Source organism: Dipodomys merriami, unplaced genomic scaffold (assembly GCF_024711535.1).
Source record: "Dipodomys merriami isolate MVZ:Mamm:240054 unplaced genomic scaffold, mDipMer1.0.p SCAF_4, whole genome shotgun sequence".
Taxonomy (NCBI): domain Eukaryota; kingdom Metazoa; phylum Chordata; class Mammalia; order Rodentia; family Heteromyidae; genus Dipodomys; species Dipodomys merriami.
This window is the reverse complement of record NW_027205603.1, coordinates 58,336,869-58,353,659: the sequence shown is the minus strand read 5'-3', so window position 1 is coordinate 58,353,659 and position 16,791 is coordinate 58,336,869.

Sequence of the window (16,791 nt, the reverse complement as noted above, 5' to 3'; positions counted from 1 at the left end):
TATTTAGCCAATTGACAGATTATGTGTGAAATCTGTAATTAGGCAGCTAATCGTTTTTTTTAAAAAAAAATGTTATACTTCTAAGTACTAGTATGTTCATTTTCAGAGACTAAATGGAAGTTTGACATCTCTGAAAATATTTTTGTCTCTTAACTTTTTCCCCTAGACACATCACCTTAGCTAGAAGAGTAATAACATGGAAGAAAATGAAAATATTTGTTACATTAGGGAAAATAATACTGAAGAAATTGAGAATGGTATACTTTCCTTATGGGACTCACTGACCTTGCAGTTGGTGATTAAATCATCTCTAGGAGCTTAAGCTTCTATTTTGTGAAAGAAAGACCTTTTCCTAGGAAAGACAAAGCCTTCCTGCCTCTCTGAGTACTCTGTCAGGAAGTTAGAGGATGGTAACTAAAGAAAGAAAAATTTTCTCTAGAGAAGTGTTTTGAATGATTTTTTTCCCCTTCAAGTGAGAAAAGTTCAGAGCTAAATTCCTCCTGCTATGTCTCCAGGAGGGAATGAAACAGAGTCACTGTGGAGGTGTGGTGACTTTAATCAAACAATATTCAAGTTTGCATTTGCATTATTTATACTTTAAGTTTTCTTGAAAAATCTTACCAGAGGAAATTGCACCTTCTTTATTTAAGAAATAGATGAATGGATCAAGAAAATGTGATATATATGACAGCATTTTATGCTTCCATCAGAAAGAATGACACTGCCCCATTTGTAAGGAAATGGAAAGACTTGGGGAAAAAAAACATATTAAGTGATATAAGCCAGACCCAAAGAAACATAGATCCCATGGTTTCCCTTATTTGCAATAAAAGAATTAGAGCACTTTTTGACCATTCAATTCAAGGATCCCCTTCCTTCAGAAGGCCCTGAGTTAGGCCAGGTGCCTGAAGATCATGCTTGTAATCCTAGCAACTCAAGACGTTGAAATCAGAGGACTGAGGTTGGAAGCTAGCCTGAGAAGGAAAGTACATGAGACTCTTACCTCCAATAAATCACCCACACTCACAAATACATACACACACACACACACACACACACACACACACACACACACACACACACACACACACACAAACGGAAGTGGAGCTGTGGCTCAAATGATAGAGTGCCAGCCTTGAACAGAAAAATTCAAGGTCACTGCAGGACCACCACAAGAAAAGAAATAATAATAATGAAGGCCCTGAGTACTGATGTAATATTAAATGCCTTTAATCTAAGAACTCTGGAGGATGAAAGAGGACACCAAGTTTCGAGACAAAGCTGAACTACAATGAGAATCTGTCTAAAAGAAAAGAAATCTCGCACTGAAGCCATCGTAGTTTTTCTCTGCTCAGGCTAGCACCCCCTAGATATCATTAGTTCCCCGCCTCCCCAAATTATTTTCCTTCTCTGAATTTTGGTCTTAATTATAAAACTGAGTACTAATCAAGCCATGAAGAAGTCTTTCATTCTTGGCCAAGAACAGGAAAATGGTAAACTCACAAATCAACTTTTGGAGTGTCGGGAAGTAATCAAGTAAAAGAAATGGTTGACATGCTAGTCTGGTAATGGGCAGACATTTTCTGGGAACTTGGACACTCTCTCTTTTAGTTCCTTTTATAATTATTTCTAGTGACCAGGACCATTAACCACTATCTGGGCACTGAAGGCGTGACAGTTAGCATGCAGATAGAATTATAATGAAGTTAGAAGTTGTCAAGACAACATTCTGATTATAGATCTAACCAGGTGCAGCTAACCCAGAAGAAGCAGAACTTGCAATCTTCAGACACCTGAGTTCTCAAAAAAAGATAAACAAGATTAGTGTGGGCAGACTCTCAGGAAGGTCACCTAGGCAGTACAATACCCTAGGTAACACAGAAGGTGTTATCAGCATTGTACTTCCTCTTTTTAACAAATTGAGATTATTTCTGTGTGTCCAGGTGTGAAGATTTGTCATTGTGGAAAGAGCTCAGGTTGCAGCTGACTGCCACGTTCCTTTGGTATTGGATTTCAGGAGCACTTGCTCTTAGAGTTAAGCCTCAGTGGAGGAATTTGGAGACCCTCTCAAGTATTTTTGCCCTTACACTTGTCCTGAAAAGTTTTCAGAAACACAAACCAGATTTTCCTTGGTATTTATAGTCCCTGACTGCAGCAACTTGAGCTATGCCTTGTGGAGGAAATGGGCAAGCCCTAGCAAGACCCTTGAGATTTAGGCTAGACTTATGTTAACCCAGATCACCAGAGTTCAAATCCTGAGCTTGCCATCTTAAAACTGTGGGGCTCTAGGCACTTGAGGGCTGAGCTTAGTTCTCCAGGGAAATAAGAGGCCCTCTCCTTACCACCACCCTCCCCCCACATGCCCCAACACACACACACACATGTTTTAGGAATGAATGAGGTAATGCTTGGAAGAGGCTGCTTAAACAGAGCCCAGCACATAGCACCAACTATGGTGAAAGGGGACATTGACTACTTTGCGGAAACTCTCATCCTTTCAGCCAGTGTTAGGACTTGGGTAGTGGAGTTCACAAAGCCAATCTGAGCTGAGCAAGAGTAACATCAGTGGTAATCAGTGTGAGTAGAAGATGAGCTAACTCTGAGAAAGACTGCCCAACTCAGGAGTGAGAAATAAGGTCACCTTCTCATGTGGACTCTCCAGTGATCTGCTCATATAGAGACTCAGGGCAGCTGTAACACTTAAGAAAGAACACAAAATGTAAAAGATCTATACTCTGCATGTATATGGGAGGTGAACTAGATGAAGCGACCTGAATGCATCTCTTTTCTTTGCATTTTGATCAAGCTTAATGCATTGGCTTAAAATAGCTATCTAAAAATCATTAAAGGGTTTAGTCAACAACTTACTGTCATTGGTGATATCTATGTAAAGACACTTCCAGCTGCTTCTATCTCCAAACAATTCTCAGGCAAACCTAGGTTTCCAAACTAAAATTATGAAATGACATTAACATAGACAAAAAGGGCTTTAATTGGGTAACTATCAGATTCTACTATCTAAATGAATTTTCTACTCCATTAAAATAACAATGACTTAAACTTCAAAGCAAACTCTGTCTAGCTGTTTACCCTGCCACTCTTAAGCACTTCTAAGATATCTAGATCTTTTGTTAGACATATGTTACAGAGCCTAATTTGTCTTGCTTGCTTTTAAAAGTCTTGATTTAAAAAAAAGAAAGAGTACTTTGAATCTGCTTTCCTCACACAATTTTATACCTGTGTGATGATATGTCCAATTCTAACTGGAACAAATAGATGAAACCAACAGTAAATGTGAAGATGTCAAGGAAAGGTTGGAGGAAAATGGAATACCAAAAAGCTCTAAGGAAATAATGGAATATTTATGAAAATATGTGGTGCATTTTGAAATGCAGATATGTATGGAACTGGAAATGTAATTGTAGAAATGAAAACTGTCTTTAATAAATCTTCTTAATTAAAATCTATTGTTTGGAACAAAATATAAATCCTCCTCTAGTATTAGAAACAGTAGCAAGAGGTAGATATGTAGGCATGCAATCAGACTGCACCAAAGAATTGTTATTTCATAGTTATAGCACATTATTATTTTTAGGCTAATTTAATGGCATATTGGTAGACTGAGGAGTAGCAAGAGGTAGATATGTAGGCATGCAATCAGACTGCACCAAAGAATTGTTATTTCATAGTTATAGCACATTATTATTTTTAGGCTAATTTAATGGCATATTGGTAGACTGAACATAACTCATTTATCATGGTACTCTATGAGGTGAAAGTATTGAAGGATTTTTTACACAAAATACATCCAATTATTGATGTGAAGAGAGAGCATGTTACAGTCTTCATCCAACCTTTTTTTAAAAATCAGTTGCAAGGGCTTTAATAAAATGCTCTTTCTACTAGAAGTGGTGCTTTGGCTCAAGTGGTAGAGCATGAGCCATGAGCTGAATTGCTCAGGGACAACTCCCAGGCCTAGAGCTCAAGTCCCACTACTGACAAAAAAAAAAGAGAGAGAGATCTTTCATGGGATTGTTTCTAACATATTTATAAGATTATGTCTTTTTTGCTTTGTATGTCCCTCCCCCATGGTATAACCCCTGCTTTCACTATATATGATGTTGGTATATGTGGAGGAGAAGGGAAAAAACAAATCGTTAAAACAGGGATATAGGAGTACCCATTGCAACAATGAGATGTACAAGTCGTTATGTCGAAAAATGAACTTTACAACTTTGTTGGGGGGGATGGGGGAAAGGATACGAAGGGATGGGAAGGGGAAACAAAGGAGGAGGCTACAATGCTTGATAAGAAATGTACTCATTATCTTGCCCATGTAATTGTAACCCCTCTGTACAGTATTTTCACAATAAAAAATAAATAAAATAAAATGTTCTTTCTGCTCAAAAGACTGAAAAAAAATTTACAAGACACAAACCTGAGCCAGGCACTGGTCGTGGCTCCCAGCTAGCTACTCAGGAGACTGAAATCTAAGGATCATGGTTTAAAGCCAGGCTGGACTAGAAAGTTTGTGAGACTATTATCTCCAGTTAATCACCAAATGCTGAAAGTGGCGCTACGACTCAAAAGGTAGAGTGCTAGCTGTGAGCAAAATTGCTAAGGGACAGTGCCCAGTCTCAGAGTTCAAACTCCAGGAGAGCCCCACCATCACCACCCCCCCACACACACACATACACACACTAAAGAAATCTGGCCTAGCCTTCCTCTTAATATTCCAACATCCTCTGAGATTGAAGCATGATTGAATTTATGAAAAAAAAGATATATGTATAGACAGATGTCTGTTTCTGGTCTTCAATTGTCATTAAACTTTCTAATCCCTAGGTCTCTCACTTAAGGCTGCGTGGGTGGCATAGTTGTCATCACATGTCAATAGGCTGAGGTAAACAAATTTCATTAAGTAGGTGAGCTGAGACCACCAGAGGCTGAGTCCTTCCTCCCACAGTAGGCAGAGCCTCATGGGACTGAATGCCTTCCTAACACTCCTGCAAGAAGGAGAGCATTTGACACAAGGAAGTTGCAATAAGTCCCATGCCTTGAAATCCTGAGTATATGGTTCCTTTTCTCGGTTACACATCGCAGGTGGCAGATGTACCTCATTAAATACTAGGCAAATAGAGTCTTCAGATCCCTTAGGTTTGTAAATGACCGAACTATTCTGCAGTAATCCCTTGCTCACAGCTGGCTCAACTTTCAAAAATCTTCCAGTCTTCTTTAGATAAACAACACTGTGAGGGCTTATTTTATTACCGTCCTGTAATAGGTTTCCTTTTTTTTTTTTTCCTGCCAGTATTGGGTCTTGAACGCAGGTTCTGGGCACTGTTCCTTAGCTTTTTTTGCCCACAGCTAGCACTCCATTGCCGAAACCACAGTTCTACTTCTAGATGTTTGGCATTTAATTGAAGATAAGAATCTCACCAAAATTACTGTCAGGGTTAACTGCCAACCAGGATCCTCAGATCTCAGCCCCCTGAGCAGCTAGAATTACAGGTATAAACCATCAGCACTTGGCTCCAAATAATCTCCTAAAAGGTACAGATGAAGTCTGTGGGGAAAACTGAGGAAAGAGGACTCAGTGAGACCTGGATGAGTGAATAAGTGGGTGGGATGGGATAATGGGATTGCTCAACTGGTGGTAAGCACTACTGAGAAATTAGACAGACAGACAGACAGATAGATAACACGTAGAAAAAAAACTGTGGAAAACAGCTTCATTGTGAACATGATTAAAAGCCATCTCTATTGGCACAGATTTGTTGGCCAAAAATGTCTTTTCTTCCTACTGTGCTGTGCTGTGAACCATTTGGCTACTGTTTTCCTCCTTGAGGTGGGTTTCTACAGTGATGTGATGACTCCTGCACTGGACCAGGTGATGGGAGCTGTTGCAGAAAGAAGTGCTCTGTAGAGTAAATTACATTTTAAAGAGTTAGGAACAATGAGATGATTAAATATGGTCACATAGGCATCTTTGAAAGGTGAGTTTCAAAGTGGACATAGCACATGGGTCCTACAAAATACCTATGCATACATTTCCTAATTAAAAATGCTCCTCAAAAACAATGGTTCTCTGTTGTGTATGTGTGTGTGTGTGTGTGTGTGTGTGTGTGTAGGGGTGTGTGTGTGTGTGTGTGTGTGTGTGTAGGGGTGTGTGTGTGTGTGCGTGTGTGTGTGTGTGTGTGTGTGTGTGTGTCTGGTGGGGCTTAACCTCAGGTCATTTTGCTGTTGCTTATCTTTTTCCCACTCAAGTATTATGCCCACCACTTGATACACATCTTCACTTCTGGCTTTTTGCTGGTTAATTGGAGATAAGGGTCTCCTGGATTTTTCTGCCTGAGTTGACTTTGAACCGCAGACCCCAGATGTCAGTGTCCATAGTAGCCAGGATTATAGATGTGAACTACAAGTGCCCTGCTTTAAAAATGATTCTTTATTAACTAGAAACAAACACCAAACAGTGTCGATTGTATAAACTACCAATGATACAATAATTAAGTGAAGAAATGAGAATATAACTAGACAAACAGATTGTGAATTTTTACTATGTATGAATGAGTGTTCTGAAAAAAATATTGTCTCCATCACTATAAGGGATTAGAGAAAAAAAAATTTCTTTCCCATATCTCCCTGGCTTGAAACTCCTTTACATAGTTTTGTAATTTCTTCCTAGATTATTGTAGAAGAGAACAGAATTTTCAGGAAAAAAATATGCTTTATTGTAGAATCTATAATAATTTTATACACAATTAGGACTCAAACAATCAGAATCTATATTTTCATGTCAAATCCATCACATATTGGAATGTATTGACATTTGCATATGAACATTTTGCACTTAGAACCTTGGTAGTGTTAACATCTTGTGCTTCTTAATAGTTAAATAAAAAAGAAGTGAAGTGGGCAGGGCTAGTTTCATGTAGACAAATCATCTAAATAGAAATGTTTCCATTTTTGTGTATTCATTATCCAACATTTAAAGAGCATCTAGTGTATGTCCTGAACAAAGCAGAGACTATTATCTTTGTGCAGTTAGAGCACAGTAATGTGTGCCTATATGAGAACTACATAGACAGAATAATCACCTATTTAAAAAGACAGCAAAATATACACAATGTTGCTGAGCATATTCAATGAAAATAAATGGAGTATAGAATTTCAGTGAGAATACTACATGATTTTACTATGGAATTTTAGATATTAGCTTTCTAAAATGGGTGTGAGAAAAATTCTCAAGTGAGAAACATGAGTAAGACATTGCATTTGGTATTATTACTTTTTATGAAGTAGCTGAAAAAGGTCACATAATTACTGCTACAGATAGTTTTGTAAAAGTATAAAAATACACATGTAGAGCAAGTATACAAGTGTTTCATTTCATGTCATTCTTGCATTCTTGAAGAGTGGAATGTATCAGAATGTGACAAATACAAATGTTAAATGTTTAAACAAAAAGATTCATCTTTAAAGAACATCAACATTCATTCTTTTGTAAATCTTTCTAAAATTATTACATTTTTGTTTTGCAAATTAAAGATGTGATTAACTTTAGTAAGTTTTGCCTTTTGGATGAGAAATGTATTTAAAGTGGCACTGAAAAACACAACACCAAGCACAGAAGGATCATTAAAAAAATTAAACTCATCATCTGAAGAACTTAAAACTAAATCATACTAATCTAATGATATTTGAGGGAATAATGAGAGATTTTTTTTAGCTTACCATATACACAATTTAAAAAATCATTTAGGGTAAAAGTCTTCAAAAAGTTAATTATTTAATTTATGTTACATTGTATATGTGCTCAGTATATTTAACCCAATTAATATAGAATAGAATATCTCTAAATATATGGGTGGCTTTTAGTCTGTATTCTAAAATAAAACATTAAACAAGTTAAATAAACAAGTAAAATAACAAAACTGTAAAGATATGGAATAAAACTTGTCCACACAAGAGCTCAAAAGTAAATTACATAAAATTACACTGCGAAAGGGAAAGAAATTGCAAATAGTGGGTAAGTCTGAATTCATGAAAACTTAATTATGGCTTGCCATTCTTTACGTTTATCATATTCTATTTTTCACAAATACAATCATAAATAATTTTTGTTAGAAGAAAGTAATGTGGCAATTAAGGATTTTCTTCAGCCTAGAAAAACAGGAGGACATTTTCAAGGAAAAGAAAAATCACAGCTTGGGAGTCATTTCAACTTGAATATCTATAAGAAGGAATTATAAATGTGCTAATTAAGTACTTGTTAACATTTTTATATAGGAATTGCTTTTTTGTGAGAGGTGAATCACACATACACACATCTGTAAAAGAAGGTAGTAAGCATGCATCTGAAATTTGTATTAAACCCTCTTCTTTTGTTTCGGGGGTGGGGGTTTAAAAGAAAACAAAAAGCATCCTTAAGTAGCGTTACTGAAAAAAAAACAATACATTTAAAGAACTTGGTATCTTTACAATGATGAAATTTTAGTGATGTGAGAAAAAAAGCTAAAATGGGAGAAGAAAAATTGCTATCAAGAATTTTCTTTTTACAGTTTAATACATTATTATAAATTTTGTTTTTTTAATGGAATAGTTTCTTTATGGTGGATGGGTGCCTATCTACACTCTCAAGCATTCTCTCTTTTTAAAAGTTTTATTTTCATCTTTTTTTCTTAGCAAACTACAGGGTAGGGAAACCTGATTCCAGATAGGAAGACTCATTTCTCCCTGTCTCCTTAGATTGGCTGGAATGTATCAATTAATGGTTTATTGTGTTTGGAATGTTATGTCATACACAGTTTCCATGCCAAGGCCAAGGTAATGAGATATTTTATAGATTTGTACTATTTTCAGGTACTTCATATTCTCCCACCAGACAGCTGCAATGAGCTACTCTCTGTTCATTTAATGTTTTATTTTCCTAGATTTGCAATTCAAGAATCATCTCATGCTTGAGTTGGCTCTTATAGTTACTATCTGTTCCATATAAAGGAGGTGGGAAATAATACATAGATAAACCCTGCAGAAAGAGGGTGGCAAATGAGATTTAAGACTATATTGAGACAGGCTTTCCCCTAAACTCAATGATGCATGTTCTTCAGCTGCAGTTATTAGAATTTAAAAAATTAAATGTAAGAATATATTCTAATATAAAGCCAAATTAAACACAGAACATTTTTGAAAAGGTATAATTTTATTGTATGCTTACAAAGAATATAAAGTACAAGACGCATAGACATTAATCTATTATTTTTCCAGAAGCACAACTAGCAAAAATAAATACAAGATTTACAGAACCTTATAAAATATGTCTTGGTATTGTGAATAACAAGCCTGAATGTGGAAACCTTTTTGTTTTCTGAAAGTTGATTCTATTGATTTAGAAGTTCAAAGTTCCCATTATAATTTCACACTTACATTGTCTCCATTTACAGGAAAAAGGAAAATATGGAGTGAAAAGTATATTTTATTCCCCCCTCTTTTTTAGATCAGACAAAGTATTGCTGGGTTGCTTTAACTCTCAATTTTTAAGTATGATTTTAGAATTAGTACTATTTCACAAGAATCATTCCTGATTCAGGTGCTATTTTAGTAATTTTTAATAAGCATGAGTGGATTCAAATTATTCATTTTCAATTTGGGGGATGGAATAGAATATAGGGGTCAAAGAATGATAAAATATCAACATGCTTTTGATTCTTTTAAGAATTCATAGGACATTTTTGACAATGTCCTACATACAGGAGTTATAGCAGTGGAGCAGGCAACATTTTACATTTTAAGATTATTGTTTTCAGATTTGTAAGTAGAGCCAAAAAAAATCCCCTAATGTAGAAATTACTATAGAATGCACACCTTATCAAATTGGAGACTCAAATTAAGAACATCATAATATCAAATACCAAGGCTTAACAGTACAATTCATTAATCCATTATAATTCATTAGACAAATGTCCCAAGGAGAGGGCAGAATGTACAATGAGTGTTTTCTGGAAATGAATTGCTAAAAATTAGTAGAGTCTGAAAAGACAGCAGAATTGGAAGCTCCAGCTGGGTTTAAAAGGATGGGGGAAGGGATTTTACTCACTGTTAAATATTTGAAACACCACTCCAAAAATAAATAAATAAATAAACCACGAATGTCTCATCAGTTCCTACTGCATCAGGCTGACACTGATTTTTCTCTTAGGAATTTTTTTTTCTTCTTGGTGAGGATGAGATTTTAAAACATACTCACAGGACATTTCACATTGATTTAGGCCAGTTGGATAAAACATGGTTCCGAGTAGGATTTTAAATTGTTCCTCTAAATACAATAACATTTGCAGTCTTGGCACCGTTCCATAATAATTTAAAAAGATTTCATTGTACTTATCATTGCAAGTCATTATCTGATCATATTTGACCTACATATTAATATTTCCATTGCCATTTAACCCCCCCTTTTTTTCCCTTTTGCTCTATATAAACAAATTGTCAGCTCTCTACTCTGAGATATTATTTATTTACTCTGGAAATATCTGGAATTCTTTCACCCTATCTTTTCCTCTGGGATTCCCTTCCTCCCTTCAAAAGTATGGATATTAATGTGGGGGGGGGCGGGCAACCAAGAAAGCGGAGGGATAGAAATGGGTCCCTCTGAATGGTATACTATGGCAGAAGTAGACAAACAAAGCGGGGGAGAAAATGATAATTGTTTTCTCTAAGGCTATTATCTAATGCGAAAGCAAATAGTCAGTCTGGAAATCAGCTAACAGAAGGGGATTAGAGAGGAGATCTGAGAGTGGCTTGATTTCTAGCAGAGCTGTCTCTCCAGCCAGTGATGAGACACAGGCAAAGGCAGCTAGGAGCGCTCCAGATGGCCCGGGGAAAGTGGTGGCTTGGGTTACTGCAGGGCACTCTGGCCGCCCAAGTGCAGGCGGCCTGGGAAGGGCATCACTGGGAAGCCAGTCCCACGTCCAGCCAGTCCCCGAGAGAGGGCGAGGCCAGGAGGGAGCCGGCCTGCCCGCAAGCCCGCCCGCACACCCCAGCGAGCCGGGCCTGCCCATTGTTAACATATACTTGACCTTCGTGACCCCCGCACGACACAGATGTCTCCCACCTCCACTTCCCCCCCTCCCCGAGCCTTCCACACCCGGGCCCTCCACTCCCCTCCCCCTGCACCTGGTAGCGGCCGCGCCGCCGCCGCCGCCTCCCTCCCGAGCGGGCCCCGGCGCCCCCTGGGCGCGGGCGCGCGCCGCAGCGCAACGCCGCGCTGCGCAGCCGGCCTGGTGCGGGCGCTTGTGGGCACCCAGCGCGCGGCGCTCCTGCTCCCCGGCGGACGCCCCGCCGCCCTGCAGATAAATGCGTTCGCCTTCCTCGAGAGTGAGCGAGGGCGGGCGAGGCAGACGCAGACGCCGCCGGTGACAGTGGCAATTCCCCGCGCCCCACATCACATTTGTCTGCCACGGCAGCGACAACAGAACAGCGAAGGCAGGGAGGCAGGCAGGCAGGCAGGGAGGGCGGGAGGGAGGGAGAAGGGAGGAGGGGGAGTGGAGGCTCCGCAAGTCTTGGGCTCTGCGTGGAGGCTGCGCTTGCTTGGCTGGCGTCTCCCTCCCACCCCACCCCACCCCCCCAAAACCCCCGCCACCGACCCGGCGACTTTTTTTTTTTGGTATTTTGTATTTTTTTTTTTTTTTTTTGCATCGCAGCTTTGCGGTGCGCAGCGCCGGGACTAGCCGCGGGCGCTCCGTGCGGAGACTCGGCAGCCTCGGGGTGAGCACGCGTGGGTCTGTGGCTGCAGAATACTCCAGCCTCTCCAGGGACGCCGCGCCGCGCCCTCGCCCCCCGGCCCCGCGCGCCGACTGAGACGACAGGAAGTTTTATTTGCAGCTCGGAGCCCGTGGCGGATGGTGGGACTCTCCGGCGGCCCTGTGCAGTGTGAGTGCCTCGCGGGCGACGGGAGGAGGTGGGCGGTGGGACCGGGGCCTGGGCTATGACTCTTAATTACCGTTCCGATCACCATCATCTTCCTTCGGATTGTTTTCGATCAAGAGCCTCCGGGGCCGTACTTGTCCCTCAACTAGAGTAGGAGGACTGCGCACCCGGAGAAGAGAGCAGCATCGCGGGGTGGGGGGGGACCCCAGCCTTGCGATGACCCTCAACTTCCAGGTGCAGACAAGGAAGCGCTTTTTATTTATGTATTTTTACATTAGACTCTCCGTATATATAACATATTATATATACATATATATATATATATATGTTCTTTCCACGGTCAGCATGTCTGATCAAGAAGGTGCATGTCACCCCACCACCACCACCACCTTCCCAACAAAACCACCGCTGACGGTGCCCACGGGGCAGCGGGCAGGTGGTCCTACGCCCGCGTCGGTGGGGAATTGGAGACTGGAAGCGAAAGGCTTCTTGGGATGGTGGACAAGCTGAGCGCCACCGTCCCCCTCCAACCCCCGACCCCAAGAACGAGAATCTTAACCTGCCACTTGGGTAGGGGTCGGCTTAGCGGCACCCAGGCGCTGTGCGCCCGCCTGAGAACTTTCCTGTTACTTCTTGAAGCCTTTGGGGTGCTCGAATGGGAAGCTGGTGGAAGGACAGGCAGGCAGGCAGGCAGGACAGGCAGCTCGGGACACTTGGGTAAGCGCTGCCACTCTGGGATTCCCTAGCACCCCGAATCCCGCTGCGCCCTCCTTGGGTGGGTTCCCTGGGCAGCTCCGACTTGGCGGCGCCCGCTTTTCCTGAGCCGAGGACGAGCCTGGTGCCCTGCGGCTGCCGCCCCAGGAAGCTCAGACCCGAGCGGCTGCTTACAGAAATCCTTTCGTTTTCCCGAAATCCCTCTGGTGAAGTCCCAGGGGCCCGTGGAGATGAACCCCACCCCCACCCCCGGCGCCCCACCGCTCAGCGCCTTCTGGGCGAACCTGACAAGGACCGGGCTGCTTGGCACACCCAGATCTTCTCCCGGAAAAGACCAAGCGCTGGCAAGGATGCTTTAAGCGACTATGGATAAGTCAGAGAAAAGTCGCTTAAACCCATTTTTCCCCCTCCAAAATCGCTTCCCCTCCTTCTTCCCCTCCTCTCGCTCTCTTTTTTTTTTTTTTTTTTTTAAGGGCGGTCAGCCCTTGGAAAAGTTTTGAGTATGATGATTCCGGGAAGTAGGATGCGAACTACGACTGTTACTAAAAATAATCGCCTTCCCGCCGCCTCCACCCCCCACCCCCTAAAAAAGGCCTTTCAGTTGGGAGGATTTGGCCTGAGAGGCGTGCTGCCCCAGATTGCCTTATTCCTTGCAGAGGGTAGTGGAGAAATGTTTTTTGAGTTTAGCTCTCCGGTAGGTTTGGGCACCAGTGAATCCAGCGTGGCCTGGCTGCTTGCTGCCTGGGAAAACGAACGGACAGATGCTTTCCGGACTCCTCCTACCTAGTGTTGGAACAGGGAGAGATGTTGCAAAGCAGTCAGAGGCCAGAGCAAGGACATGAGGACCGACCAGCAGAGCTGGAGAGGCCACTCCAGACCAACTTCATGTGCTTAATGTAACTCTGAGCCCTCTTGAATTTTTAACTTCTCTTTCCTTAATTAATCTGCCCAGGGCCTGTATATAAATGGTTGTCCACAGCTGCTGCAAATTGATTTATCTCCTGATAAAGGTCGGCTTGCTGACCAAAGCATTCTTTCTACCTTCTGTGTGAACTACAATGTGTTTTACAGGATCACAACCACCACCCATCCTCCTTTTAAACATCTGTACCATTTTTAAGTGCACTCAGTGGCTTTTATGATCATTTCCCTCCTTTGCATAGGAGAGGAGTGGAGCTGGGTCTGTGCCCAGTGAGTCCACACTCCCTAGAATACAAATGGAGCAGCTTCCCTGAGATAAACGGTTTGTTAGTGTTGGGGCCTCCTTCTAGTTTACTGCAGAGGTTGACCATGTGAGTGTTCTGTTGTATCCAGTTTGTCTTTGTTGGGTCACACAATTCCTTAGAGGAAATCAACAAACCCCATTGTTTCTTGAACTATCATAGCCCTACTTTGGACACTGATGTTAGCTGTGATGTGTCTGAACAGAAGCAGATTGAGAATTCCATGTATGCATTTCCTCCCTGTTTATCCTTAAAGCCCAGTATATTTTTAACATTATAGTATCAGAGAACAACAGGAATAGGCTTATATGATTTTATTTTCTGTTTTCTTTTTTTACTACTACTTTTTTTTAATCCAGAGAGTTCTAACAGTTGCTTATTCAGTGTTAATCAGATAATCTTAGTTTGATCCAGTCTCTCTCTCTCTCTCTCTCTCTCTCTCTCTCTCTCTCTCTCTCTCTCTCTCTCTCTCTCTCTCTCTCTCTCTCTCTCAGAATTTGAAATCTATCCTTTCTTGTATTGTATTCATTATGTGATATTTTATTAGGTTATTCTTCCAAAACACAGAATTGTGACAAAATAACCAAAGCAGGCTCATTCTGGGTACATAAAAATGACTAAGATTAAGCTAAGAACTTTATTGTCTTTAAGAATGAATGATTTATGTATAAGCCAGTTGTAACTGCAGTCACTTTGTTTGAAAGGCTAAAGATTGTGTGTATGAATTTTAGTATATAGTTTCTCCAGTGTCCAGTTTCTAAATAATGAGAGACAACCCTTTATTTTTTTCCTCTAATGTTGGGACAACTCAAAGTAGACTAGAAGTCTTTGGAAAGATACTTCACTTTGTAGACTAATTCTCCTTGACTCACTAATACCTGCTAGTCATTTGATTTTTAAAATGATCAGTAAAATGATTCTCCTAATAAATCCTCTACTTGTAGTACATACAAACTGCACTATTGAACTGCAAGTTACTAGAAATAGTAGGACAGTGTTTCAGCTACAGCTACTGCTGATTTTTAATACTTTAACAGTTTTTCTTTCCCAAGAAGAGAAAAAAAATATTGTTCATGGTGTTAGAATTGATGATGAGTTTTCTCATTGAGGTGCTAGTCTAAATATTTTCAGATAAAAGAACACTTTATAAATTTCAAAGAACTATATAATGTAAGGTGGCATTCAAACAAATTTTATTGTAAAATAGAAGCTTAGCTAACCCTTTTCCCCCTTTTATAAAAAATATTGAAAAGGGATCATGAGAAAAAAAAATGCTTCCAATAGCAATGCTGGTCAGTGGTTGTCAGTTTAGGACATTCTTCACTGTCAAATCCTGTTTCTCACTTCTTTGATATGAACATCAGCTGACAGGCACTGAATGCACAGTCTTCTTTATTGAGGTTTTATGCAGGCAACATAGCCCTTCATAGCAAAGCAGTCTAAAAAATTGGCACCTGCAAGATTTGCATGTGAAAAAAGGAGTCCCTTGCATTTTGCTGGAGTCTATTACTGTAAGTTATGTAAGTTCAGTAAGAAAGGCTATTTATTTGTTGCTGCTAAGGTTCTTTATTATATGGACACTTTATTCATCTTATAGGGTCTACAGACTTTATTGATGAAAGAAGCAGGGAGAAGGGAACTCTGGTTTCCTGAAAGTTATTTATTTGGAATGGACTTGTTTTTTTTAACCATATACTTGTAAAGTGCATTTAGCTTCATAGTTAACATTTTTTAAGTGCCTTAAATGAATGAACTCGTTCAATGCGGAAGATCATCTGTCTTAAGTCAAACAAGTATATAAAATTAGGTTAGCATAAGTATCCATAGGAAACAATGTAGATATTGGAAAAATGTGGATTTTAAGAGTTATATACTTCAATAACAACTCTACATGAAAAATACGTAAGCCTTTCCTACTTCTGATGGCAAGGGGGAAATGTTGCTTCCCTGTCATTTTTCTTGTTAAATTATGTCTGATACCTGAATTCCCTTTAAAATTATATTTGGCCCTCTTTGTGCAAAATAAATAACACACATGAACTCAACTAAAAACCTTTGTGAAACCCAGAGTATCATCCATCAATGGGGATATTTTATTTAGAATAAGCTATGTGTTATTATCTAAATTTTAGGGGCACCTTCCAACTTCACTTTCACCATTAATATAAGAGTTCCTAAATAATGTTTAAAGAACAGTGAACATTTTATTAAAGCAAACATTAGTTTAGTTTAATGGAGGTAATTGTAAGAGATAAGACGGAGCAGGTTATCTCTGTGTTGTTTAAACAGAAGGAGCTACTTTGCACCATTTCCAGTAGCCATCTGTAGAAGAGAAGGGATTGCACCTGTCTGTCCACACTAATTATAGATTAGGGCCAAAGAAATGAAATTCGAGGAGGTTTTCAGCTAATGAAATCCATACTGATTTTATTGCAAATGTGCTTTATGTAAAGAACATGATGGTTGAGTTGTGAGTGAATAAATCGCTCTGTAGCTGCTAGGCACTTGGTTTTAAAGCACAATTCTGATGCATTAACCTTTGATTTAAAAAAAAACACAAATGAACAACTTAGACGTGGATACTACCCCTTGTTTGGCATCCATAACTATAATTTAGTGAGCAGCAATGAGCAATTTAGAAATGTGTTGCAAAGCATCTTACACATAAGGAATATTTTCATATTCTGAGATGCATTTGAAGTAGAAGGTAGGTTCTGTTTTAACATGCATATAAAGTATTAGAAAATTAGAAACCTCTTTATGGTTTCCCCCCTGCATTTCAGCTTCACATCCATGAGAAATTAAAGCAAAATGAGTGAGGAATGCATTCTGCAATAAAAGGTCACATGAATGTCTACCACATCTGTTTATAGTAATTATGAACATAATTAACATAAGAATTACAAATGAAATAATGACAAGCTGA